Below are 12,126 nucleotides of genomic sequence, written 5' to 3'. Positions count from 1 at the left end.
AAAAAAGGATAGAGAATGGTATAATGAATACACATCTACCCATAATCCTGCTTTGAAGTAGAACATTTTGCCATTTTTATTTTACATCTTTTTAAAGAAGTAAAGCAGGGGTGCCTGGCTGGCTCAGTCAGTAGAGCATGTGACTCTTGACTTCAGGGTTGTGAGTTCAAGCCCCACATTGGGCATGGAGCCTACTTAAAAAATAAACTAAAGAAATAAAGCAATAAAAATATAAAATTCTCCTATGTGTCTTTCCCCTATTTCATTCCTTGCCTTTTTCAGAGGTAACCACTCTTCTAAAATTGTATGCATCATGTCCCTGCATATATTTATACTTTTATACGTGGCTGTCTATGAATAACAAGGTTTTTCTTCTTTTTAAGCATATGGTATCATACACTACATGTCACTTGCATTTTCTATTCAGCATTATATCTTTGAGATCCATGTTGATATATGTAGTTCTAGTTCCTTCCTAAAAGCACAATTATCTTTTTTTTAGAAAGAAATGTAAGGGTGAATATTATATTTGCATATCAGTTACCAAAAAATTAAAGAAATCTATGTATTTTTTCTTTTTTTTTTAATTTTTTTTAACGTTTATTTATTTTTGAGACAGAGACAGAGCATGAATGGGGGAGGGTCAGAGAGAGAGGGAGACACAGAATCTGAAACAGGCTCCAGGCTCTGAGCTGTCAGCACAGAGCCCGACGCGGGGCTCGAACTCACGGACCGTGAGATCATGACCTGAGCCGAAGTTGGACGCTTAACCGACTGAGCCACCCAGGCGCCCCTCTATGTATTTTTTCTATCTTGTCAACAGAAAATTGCTTCTCTAAGTTTGTATACTGAAACAATGGCAAAAAAAAAGCCATCTTTCCTATAACATTTAAAGTTTTATTTTAATAGGTAATTATTTTGTTAGAATGTGTGCTGTAGAAAACTGTGTTCACTTTAAATTATAAATTATGTTTGCAGAGGAGGCTGATTTTGCTCAGTAGCTTTGTTATATTTAATGAACTATCACCTGATTGATAATGTAAAACAAATTTTTTCTTGTTAATCTGACTATATAATTGATATATAATGTATATAATAGGTAGCAGTATTCCCCTTTATAAACAAGTTGTTTTCCTAGAAAAGTAAGTAAGGGACTCAGATTAATTTTAATATCTACACAGAATCTCAATTTTTCAGAATAAAATTGTATCAACAAAGCATAAAATATTTTTCCATTTTCTTTTTTAATGTATTTTTACTTTTTTATAATGTTTTTATTTATTTTTGAGAGAGAGAGAGCACACAGAGCACAAGTGGGGGAGGAGCAGAGAGAGAAGGAGACACAGAATCTGAAGCAGGCTCTAAGCTGTCAACACAAAGCCTGACATGGGGCTCAAACCCACAAACAGTGAGATCATGACCTGGGGCAAAGTCAGATGCTTAACCAACTGAGCCACCCAGGGACCCCTATGTTTTACTTTTTAAAGTAAGCTCTAGGCCCAGCATGGGGCCTAAACTCACAACCCTGAAATCAAGAATCGCATGCTCCATTGACTGAGCTAGCCAGGAACCCCTCTTTTTTCATTTTTTACTGATATTCATTTAGGCTATTTCCAATTTTTTCACTAGTACAGTGTTTCTATGGTCATTCTGGTACATATTACCTTGAGCACATGTGGGAGTTTCCACAGGATATACACTTAGAAATGGGATTTGTTGGGTCATAGAGTGTGAGGATCTTCATCTTTACTAAATACTGTCGAATTCTTTTCCAAACAATCTACCAATAAGCTTTGAATATACACAAGCACATGGCTTGGTATTAGATTTTTTAATTTTTTTCAAGTCTGATAGGTATAAATGCTTTGCATATTGTTGTTTTTGTTTGCATTTCATTGGTTACCAGTGAAGGTAAGGATCTTTTCACATATTTATTAGCTATTCATCTTTCTTCTATGAATTCTTTTTCTTAAATGAAGGCACTAAGGCACTTTTTTTTTTTTTTTAAGCCCAACGCGGGGGTTGAACTCATGATCAAGAGTGACATGCTGTACCAAATGAGCCAGACAGGTGCCACTCTTCTATGACTTCTTGCCCTTTGTGAATTTCTGCTTAAGATGTTTCTCTGTTTTTTATTGATAGGTAGAAATTCTTCAAATATTCTAGATTCTTATACTTTGTTGGCTTTATATTTTGTAGTTTATCTTTTCATTTCCATCATGGTCACTTTTGTTGTTTAGAAGTTTTCATATTAATGTAATCAAATTAAACAACTAATCTTTTTATTCTGTTTTGTAATTTTGTGTCTGAGGTACCCTTCCCTATTCTAAAGTCAAAGAAATACTTTCTTCCACAAATTTTAAGTGTTTTCTTTTCGCTTTAAAATTGTTAATCCATTTGGAAATTTGGGGTTGTATATTGTGAGGTAATGGGCTGATGTTATTTTTCCATTTGGATACTCAATAATCCCTACACCACTTACTAAAGAAGTCATCATTTCCTCAATGATTTCTAATCAGTAGTAATTTTTCTTTCCATGTGTATGTAGACTTGTTGCTCAGCTCCCTCTTCTCTTTCAATAGCCATTTGTTCATCCATTCACCTAACCACTTTACTCGCTATAGCTTTATAGGTCTTTATATCTAGTAGAGTAAGTTCCACCACAACTTTCTTCATGTTTTAACCATATATTTTTAGCCATTTTTTTTTACACTTTATTTATTTTTGAGAGAGAGAGAGACAGACAGAGCACAAGTGGGGGAAGGGCAGAGAGAGAAGGAGACACAGAATCTGAAGCAGGCTCCAGGCTCTGAACTGTCAGCACAGAGCCTGACACGGGGCCTGAACTCACAGATCGTGAGATCCTGACCTGAGTCGAAGACAGACGCTTAACCGACTGAGCCCCCCAGGCGCCCCAAGCCATTTTTTTATATTAGACTGCAAACAATGGGGATTTGACTCATCCCCACGACGATATTCCACACAGTCCAGATGATGGCCAACTGTGTGCGCAGACAGGAATATGAGAAATTTTGCTTCCAATTTCAATACTGAGCTATGAGGAAACAGGAAATTGACTTTTAGGGAGAAGCAGAAAATATTACTGTAACCAAAATAGCCAATAGGTAAAAAAGAGTTAAGATGGTGCTGGGAACCCTGCTTCATTGCTGCTGTATTCATGGATAAATCTTTTGAAGTGAGTTATCATTGGACAAGAAATGTCTTTGCAAGAACTTATATAAGCTCTCGTGTCAGTTTCATTATGTTAACTTGATTTTTGAATGATTTTTAAGGAATACTATATTTTAAGGAAGACACTGGATATTTCTGTTCAGCGCTCGGCCTAGGAGAAAGCCAGTCACTGTCATGAAGAGTCATGTTTAAATACTTGGGAAGCAATCTCTTCAGGAACAGTGAAGCTAAAATAATGTGAGGTGGCACAAGTAATTGCACTGGAATCTGCCTGCAGCTACAGTTCTCATGTAAATTGATTAATGTGGTGATGCTTGCTCTGAAGCTGAAAAGACTTCCCAGAGCACTGTTGAACCAAAATGCTACATTCTTCTCTCTGAACTATTAACAAAGATATGATGGGAAACGGTCTACATAGAGACCTGAGCAAGATGTGTATGTATGTAATTCTTGAGGGGGGAAAAATACAAATGGAATGAAAATTCCATCCAGAATAACAAGTAGGCTTTGTACTATGAGGAGAAGTGTATAGGCTGATATCTTTATGGGAAAAAACACATTTATATGTGGGAATATCTTCACTTGGGTTTCCATACAACCTGAGAAAATTCTGTGTTTACATTATAAGCTATCACTATTTTAGGGAAATTAACAATCTGAATTTTTCTCAGGGTTTACCTCTTGGAATATATTTATGAAATCACCATTATTGTAGGTCAAAATGGCCAAAGAGCAGCAGTTCATAGAGGTCGATACTATACACAGGACCATAACTCTCTGAACCTCATAATTTCATTCAACAAACATTTATTGAGGGCCCTAATATGGTGTTTCTTCTCAGACAACTTCCATTTTGCTTGGAGATTCTAAAATGTAAACAAATGATTGAAAAACAGAATAAATCCAATAATAGAGAAGGTACAGAATGACGCAAAGAAAGGTGTGAAAGATTCAGCTCAGTCCAGTGAGGAAAGGCGTTGCAAAGCAGATGAAGTTGGAGCTGGGTGATTAGAGAGCAGTTGAGCCAGTTGAGGGATTGGGAGTGCCCTTCCACGTGGGGTGAACTATATGTACAAATCTGTGAGGCATAAACAGGATGGCAAGTTCAAGTAAGGATGCTGTTAAATCATGTAGGCTGTTTGGATCATGGGTGAGGGAAGGTGGCTGGAGACCGCAGGAAAATAGGAGTAAGAACAGAAAATAAGAATGGAGAGAGGTGGAACAGGTGTGGTCTGTGGAGGGCCTCAGATGTTATACTATAGAGTAAGAATTTTGACTGTATAGTCATAACAATTTTAAATGTCAGTTGGATAATGGTGGGCTAGTGAAGTTTCAAACTGAGAGGTAACATGCTCAAATTACCATTTTAGAAGAATAACTCTGTAAATTGAATGGTAGGGAGACTCCCTAGACGGCCACAGTGTGAGGAACTGAGGTACAGTAACAGATTGGAGACGGTCTGGGGATGGAGAGAAGTAAAAGGGACCACGGTGGTGAATTCAAGAGAGCTTAGTTCCAGAATACTTTCTACTATTTGAATTATTTTTAAAAATGTTACATTTTCCTTATTGAAAGTTTTATATGAGTAAAATAACTGGGTGGTGCCTTTGTAAAATCTGCAGTTCTAAATATCTTTTTTTTAAGCTTATTGATTTATTTTGAGAGAGAGACAGAGAGGCAGAGAGAGAGCGAGAGCGTGCATGAGCAGGGAAGGGGCAGAGAGAGCGAGAGCGAGAGAATCCCAAGCAGGCTCTGTGCTATCAGCATGGAGCCCAATGCAGGGCTCAAACTCACTACTGTGAGATCATGACCTGAGCTAAAATCAGGAGTCAAACACATAGCTGATTGACCCACCCAGATGCCCCCTAAATATCTTAAAAATAGAATAAAATCACTACATGATTAATTCAATCATCATCTAATCTAAATTTTAAAAATCAGTTTAATTGGTCATTCTATTTGGTTTCTGCTTGAAACATAATCAGTATAACCACAGTCTACAGATCTTTCACTCCAAAGGAAGTTCTTTCCCCAGTTCTGAAGGAAAGCATTTCTTTTTTTTTTTTTAATGTTTTTATTTATTTTTGAAGGAGAGAGAGAGAGAGAGCATGGGGAGGAGGAGAGAGAGAGGAAGACACAGAATTCGAAACAGGCTCCAGGCTCTAAGTTGTCAGCACAGAGCCGGATGCGGGGCTCGAACTCACAAACTATGAGATCATGACCTGAGCCGAAGTCGGACACTTAACCGACTGAGCTACCCAAGTGCCCCCCGAAGGGAAGCATTTCTGATATAGGAGAAGGGATCGCTATCCTTAAAGGGGAGTAATAATGCCCAGTGTTTTCATCGTCACATCACTTGATAAAGGAAAAAGGTAATTTTCTCTTCATTTTCTTCCCCTCCCCCAGAAATCAGTAATCATAAGAAATAATCTCAGAAAATAAAAGGTAAGTTTTTATATTAGTTTAATCATTAATTTGGGCAATGATTATTTAAAATTAAATACCCATGTGAAAAATTCAAATAATAATATTTAACTGGTTAAATTCCTCCCATTTATCCACTAAAAAATTACCTAAAAGTTAAGTAAAATAAATTTTTTTCTAGAAATTTCTTTAGAGAGACTTTTCACTGAGGAAAAACATTGTATATTGTGCTTTATTATAATGGACAGTGTTGCTTCTGGTCAACAGATGTTATCTGACAGGACAAATACTTGGCACAGAAATTACTAACACATTCAGAAACTAATCTGCCCTGAATCTAGCTTTGACTCAAAAGCTGGCTGTGGATTACACTGTATTAGAAAATTCACATTAAAAAAAAAAAAAAAATGAACAGAGTAGTTATCTCAGATCCATTGTTCAAGACTGCTCCATACATTACTTTCAAAAGTGAAAGTAATATTTAAATTTCAAGGGCCTGTCATTGATTAAAACATGTGTTGTGTTTTTCTAAATTTAGTCCTCATCTTTTTTTTTTTAAGTTTATTTATTTTGAGAGAGAGAGAGAAAGAAAGTGCGATCAGGGGAGGGGCAGAGAGAGAGAGAGAGAATTCCACCCAGCCTCCACACTGTTAGTGTGGAGCCTGATGTGGGGCTCAAACTCACGAACCATGAGATGAAGACCTGAGCCAAAATCTAGAGTCAGACGCCTGAGCCACGCAGGAGCCCCTTGGTCCTCATTTATATTCCTGTCTTCATCAAAGAAAATTTGGTTATCTAATTCTGCTGTCATTTTTTACCTTTTGCAATTGGTTTCACATTCTAAGCCCCACACCCTATCCCACTTTGACTTTTTTAAGGCATATTTTTAGTTTTATTAAAATCAGCAAATGGTCTAATAATAAAAATACTGTTTATGAAATACATATTAAACTTTCATTACAGTGGTTGTTAAAGTCTAAGAAATGTTAATAAAAAAATACAAGTTGCTTTTAGACTTGATAGTTGCTGCTTGAAAAGGTTGGTTTAAATAACTACTAAATTTTAGGGGTGCCTGGGTGGCTCAGTCGATTAAGTGGTCGACTCTTGTTCTCAGCTCAGGTCATGATCTCACAGGTGGTGAGTTCCAGCCTGGCCTTGGGCTCTGTGCTTACAGCACTGAGCCTGCTTCAGATCCCGTCTGCCTCTCTCTGCCTCTCCCCCCTCATGCTCACTCTCTCTCTCTCTCTCAAAAAATAAGTAAATGTTAAAAAAAATTAAAAAAAAGAAATTTGAAATAGTTTAAAAAGGCAATCTTTCAAAAATAATAGGAAAGTGATTTGAGTTGTGGTATAATTGCACAGAGAGGAACAATTCCAAGTGACTTTAAATCACAGTAATTCAACTGTGTATATATATGTATAGACATACATACATATATATAAGTACTCCAAAAATGAATCCTGAGGTGTTTTTATTAATTACATTGTTAATGACAGTATTTGTTATTTTCAGACTGCAGTTTGTGTGTTGTGGGATAAATCACTTGAGTAATTATGTTGGTGTTTTTGAGATGGAAATTTTTGGAGTGGAATAGAACATCAATCAGATTAAATAAAAACCCTGTGATCCTAACTTTGAATTGGAAGTATCAGTATGGATTCACCACGTATTTTATTAAAAAAAAAAAAAAAAGTACTTCTTAGCTCTGTATAAAGGCCTAGATACGATGACCAACCCAGTGGCAATGAAAGAGACTGCAGTTGACTACCTAAATCCTTAAATAGACAATCACATTAAATAGCAGCAAGGCTGCTTAAAGAAATAGCTGATTCCAGGTCTGTGGTAGGATATTTACCTCTTATCATACCAGAAAGCAAGGAAGCTTTCCAAGACTATTAGAGTTGAGTCAAAAGAACTCAGAAGCCCACTTGAAGAATCTCCCATAAGTCAATGACTGGAAATTTAAGCATTAATAAGAATAACTGCAATTGATTGAAGTACATAAATTATGTTTAAATTGCTGAGTTCATAACAATACTAAAACAATTTATTCGTCCCTTATGGAGGATGCTAGCAAGCCATCTAAGTGTTTTGAAAGCTAGAAATACAGAGGTGCCTGGGTGGCTCAGTCAGTTAAGCGTCCAACTTTGGCTCAGGTCATGATCTCACGGTTCATGAGTTCAAGCCCCGCGTCAGGCTCTGTGCTGATGGCTCAGAGCCTGGATCCTGTTTCAGATTCTGTGTCTCCCTCTCTCTCTGACCCTCCCCTGCTCATGCTGTCTCTCTCTGTCTCAAAAATAAATAAACATTAAAAAAAATTTTTAAAAAAAGAAAGCTAGAAATACAAAGAAAGATCCAATTATTTATTCTATCTTTCCTATATGAACCGTATCTCAGTGTAATCAAACAGTTGGTGAAAGAATTTCCCCTTTATAAAAACAGTCCCGCTAATAAACAATGATAAAATTATATCACTGTTTTACAACTCCTAATGAAATAATGAATCAGTGACTTCTAACATCACAAAAACAATCAGTCATGGGGCGTCTGGCTGGCTCAGTTGGAACAGTGTGAGACTTTTGATCCTGGGGTGGTGAGTTTGAGCCACACAATGGGTGTAGAGATTACTAAAAAACAATAAACTTAAAAAAAATTTCAAAGAAAAGCAAAGAAAAACAAAAGACAGATGGAGGAGGAACCTAGAGTAGAAGGAACTTAAGCATATATTGACCAACTGCAATTTGTGGACTTTAATTGGATTCTAATTCAAAGAACAAACTGAAGGGGGGAAACCCTTTTGAGGTAGTTGAAACAATCTGGTCACTGACTAAGATAATTAGTAATACCAAAGAATTGTTATTGTTATCATCATTATTATTTTACATATAGGCAGTGGCAGCGGTGGAAGATAAGTGGATAGGACTATAAATACAGGATTTGCAGAGAGTAGATAATTGGTAATTGGGATGTGGGGCACATGAAGATTCCCTTATACTGTTCTCACTACTTTTGTTTGCAATTTTCCACAAGAAAATGTTAAAAAGAAAAAATATATATACATTTAAATTATTTTTTTTTTAAAGATGAGGAAATTCTTCTTTTTGAAAGACTTCTGGTGGCCATTACTGTGTCTGAATTGTGGTGATTCATCCTGTGAATATGAGAAAAGCCTACCAAGGATAAAGCCAAAACATTCTTGATAGTAGAGTGGAAAAATAGAAACAACCTGGCACTTGACGACTAAGCCATGAAATAAACCAACCTTGGAGCAGCTCAACCCCCCAGTATCTAGTTAGATAAAAACCATGTTTGGGGTGCCTGGGTGGCTTAGCCAGTTAAGCATTTGACTCTTGATCTCAGCTCAGGTCTTGATCTCAGGGCATTGGGCTCCAACACTGGATGTGAAGCCTACTTAAAAAACAACAACAGGGGTGCCTGGGTGGCTTGGTCGGTTAAGCATCCGACTTCGGCTCAGGTCATGATCTCGCGGTCCGTAAGTTCGAGCCCCGCGTCGGGCTCTGTGCTGACAGCTCAGAGCCTGGAGCCTGTTTCAGATTCTGTGTCTCCCTCTCTCTCTGCTCCTCCCCTGTTCGTGCTCTGTCTCTCTCTGTCACAAAAATAAATAAACGTTAAAAAAAATTTTTTTTAATAAAAAAATAAAAAATAAATAAATAAAAAACAACAACCTACCCACCTACCCCCACCCACACCCACACACACAAAAAAACCTATCTTTGTTGTTTAACCCATTTTGAGTTGGTTTCTGTTATTTGCAGCAGAAATCATCCTAAGCAAAACAGCAGAGAAGAATGCATTTTTGTGTGTATGTTGAAGTCATAAGTGTGGCACTGGGTAGAGTTTCTGCTTTATCTTATAAAATGTTTAGTAGAACAGCATCCCTCAATTGTGCCGTAGTCCTCAGGTTTATGAGGCTAATGCAGAGTTGACAAATTCAAAACAAACCCAAGGTACCATCCTTATCTGAGACTTAAACATCGTATAGCAATGATGAAGTCCTTATAGCTACTGTTTCTTTGTACTTCTCAAATTCCAGAGGCGTTAAGCCAGCGGTAGATCACCTTCTACCTAAAGGCATACCTCATTTTGTTGTGCTTCATGGATATCACGTTTTTTACAAACTGAAGGTTTGTGGCAACCTGCATGGTGCAAGTCTTTCGTGGCCATTTTTTTTTTTTAACAGCATTGCTCATTTTTGTGAGTCTGTATCACATACTGGTAATTCTCACAATATTGCAAACTTTTTCACTATTACTATATTTGTTATGGTGATCTGTGATCAGTGATTACTACTTACTGAAAGCTCAGGTGATGATTAGCATTTTTTAAGCAAAAAGTATTTTTTTTAAGTAGGCTCCACTCCCAACATGGGGCTTGAACTCACAACCCCGAGATCAAGAGTCAGGTGCTCTACCAACTGAGCCAGATGGTGCCCCAAAAAACATTTTTAAATTAGGTATGTATGTTATTTTTTTTATAGACATGATGCTATTGTACATTTAATAGACTTAATAAACATAATTGATATATATATATGCACTGGGAAACCAAAAAATCCATTTGACTTGCTTTATTGCAATACTCACTTTATTGCAGTGGTCTGGAACCAAACCTGCAATATCTCTGAGGTGTGCTTGTATATTCCACTCTAGTTTACCATAGGTGAAAATCTCCGGAATTATGTTGCTATAGAATGCCAGGAACTAGCAGTCTTCCACTTACCACAATTGAGGTCCTTGTTGCCATCTAGCAGAAGTGTGACAGTTTCAGAATCTGATTTTTGGGGTCTGCTTCCAAGGACCACATCCAGTACCAATTATCTGAGGTGGTGTTCCCTAGAAACAAAGCTTAAAACAAAGCAGGAATTTGGGGGCAATTGACCTACTGAGGAAGTGCTGTTGGAGAGTAGTAGGGAGGGAAGCAGGAGAGACTAGGAGAGAAAAGCTATACAAAGATGTAATCTAGACTGACCTCAGCCCCCCAGGGAGCTCAGGAGCATGACCTGTCCCACAGAGTTGGCCCCACCTTTTGTACCACTATGGCAGTCAGTCATTGGTTGTGAGCTGCCTGGGGTGAGGGTGGGGCATGTGTGTGTCACACTCACAGAGGCTGGGAGTAAATGTACTGGCCCAGGTAAGGGGATCTAGGCAGAGCATCAGCAACATCCACAACACCCCAACTTACTCCAAGTAATACCTCAAACCCTACAAGACCCGGCATGATGTGGCTCATCCCTGCATAACCCTTGTCCTATTTCTGAAATCATCTCCAACTACTCTCCCTCCCTTTCACTCCACTTTAGCCACTTGGCCACCTTAGAATTCCTCAAATTCTCTAGCATGTTCATGCTTCAGATCCTTTATACTTCTCAGTTCCCTCATCTGGAATGACTCTTCTTCCCCTATCCCCCCATGTCCTCATGACTAAGTTCCTTGTACATCCTTCAGGTTTTTACTCACTAGACAGCTTCTTAGTAAGGTTGTCTCTGGCCATCCCATCTAAAATGACAACTTCTGGGGTGCCTGGGCGGTGTAGTTGGTTGAGTGTCTGACTCTTGATCTCAGCTCAGGCCATGATCTCACAGTTCATGAATTTGAGCCCCACATTAAGCTCTGTGCTGACAGTGCAGGGCCTCCTTGGGATTCTCTCTCTCTCTCTCTCTCTCTGTCCCTCCCCCGCCCACTCTCTTAAAAATAAACATAAATAAATAAATAAAGTAAAATTACAACTTCCACTCCTAAACACTTACAATCCCTTCACTTTCACTACCTTTCTTTTTAAACACTTGTCAGTATCTAACATATGGTATAGTTTTCTTATGTGTTTTATTATTTGATCATATTCTAGAATACAAGCTGGGAAGGGTACAAATTTATATATATATACATTAACTTATTTATATATAACTATATATTTATATATAACTATATATAATATATATAGTTATATATAAATATATATAGTTATATATACATATAGTTATATATAATATATATATAACTATATATATAACTATATATATATAGGTTATATATAAATATATATAGTTATATATAAATATATATAGTTATATATAAACTATATATATATATATATATATGTATTAACTTCAACATTTAAAACAGTGCCTGGTAGGTTATAGGTGCTTACTTAGTATTTGTTGAACACATGAATGAAAAAATACATGAGTTAATGAATGATTCCTGGCAAATAAACATTGTCTGAACTGGGGTACCTGGGTAACTTCGTCAGTTAAGCATCTGACTCTTGATTTCAGCTCCAGTCATGATCTCATGGTTTGTGAGATCAAGCCCAAATTGGGCTTTGTGCTGACAGCACAGAGCCTACTTGGGATTCTTTCCCTCTCTCTCTCTCTCTCTCTCTCTCTCTCTCTCTGCCCCTACCCTGTGCGTGCTCTCTCTCCCCCTCTCTCAGAATAAATAAATAAACTTATAAAAAACTATAAAAAAGCCATTGTTTGAACTGAAATAA

Source organism: Acinonyx jubatus, chromosome B1, assembly GCF_027475565.1.
Source record: "Acinonyx jubatus isolate Ajub_Pintada_27869175 chromosome B1, VMU_Ajub_asm_v1.0, whole genome shotgun sequence".
Classification (NCBI taxonomy): Eukaryota; Metazoa; Chordata; class Mammalia; order Carnivora; family Felidae; genus Acinonyx; species Acinonyx jubatus.
The sequence above is the reverse complement of the archived record's forward strand: the minus strand, read 5'-3'. Positions refer to the sequence as shown.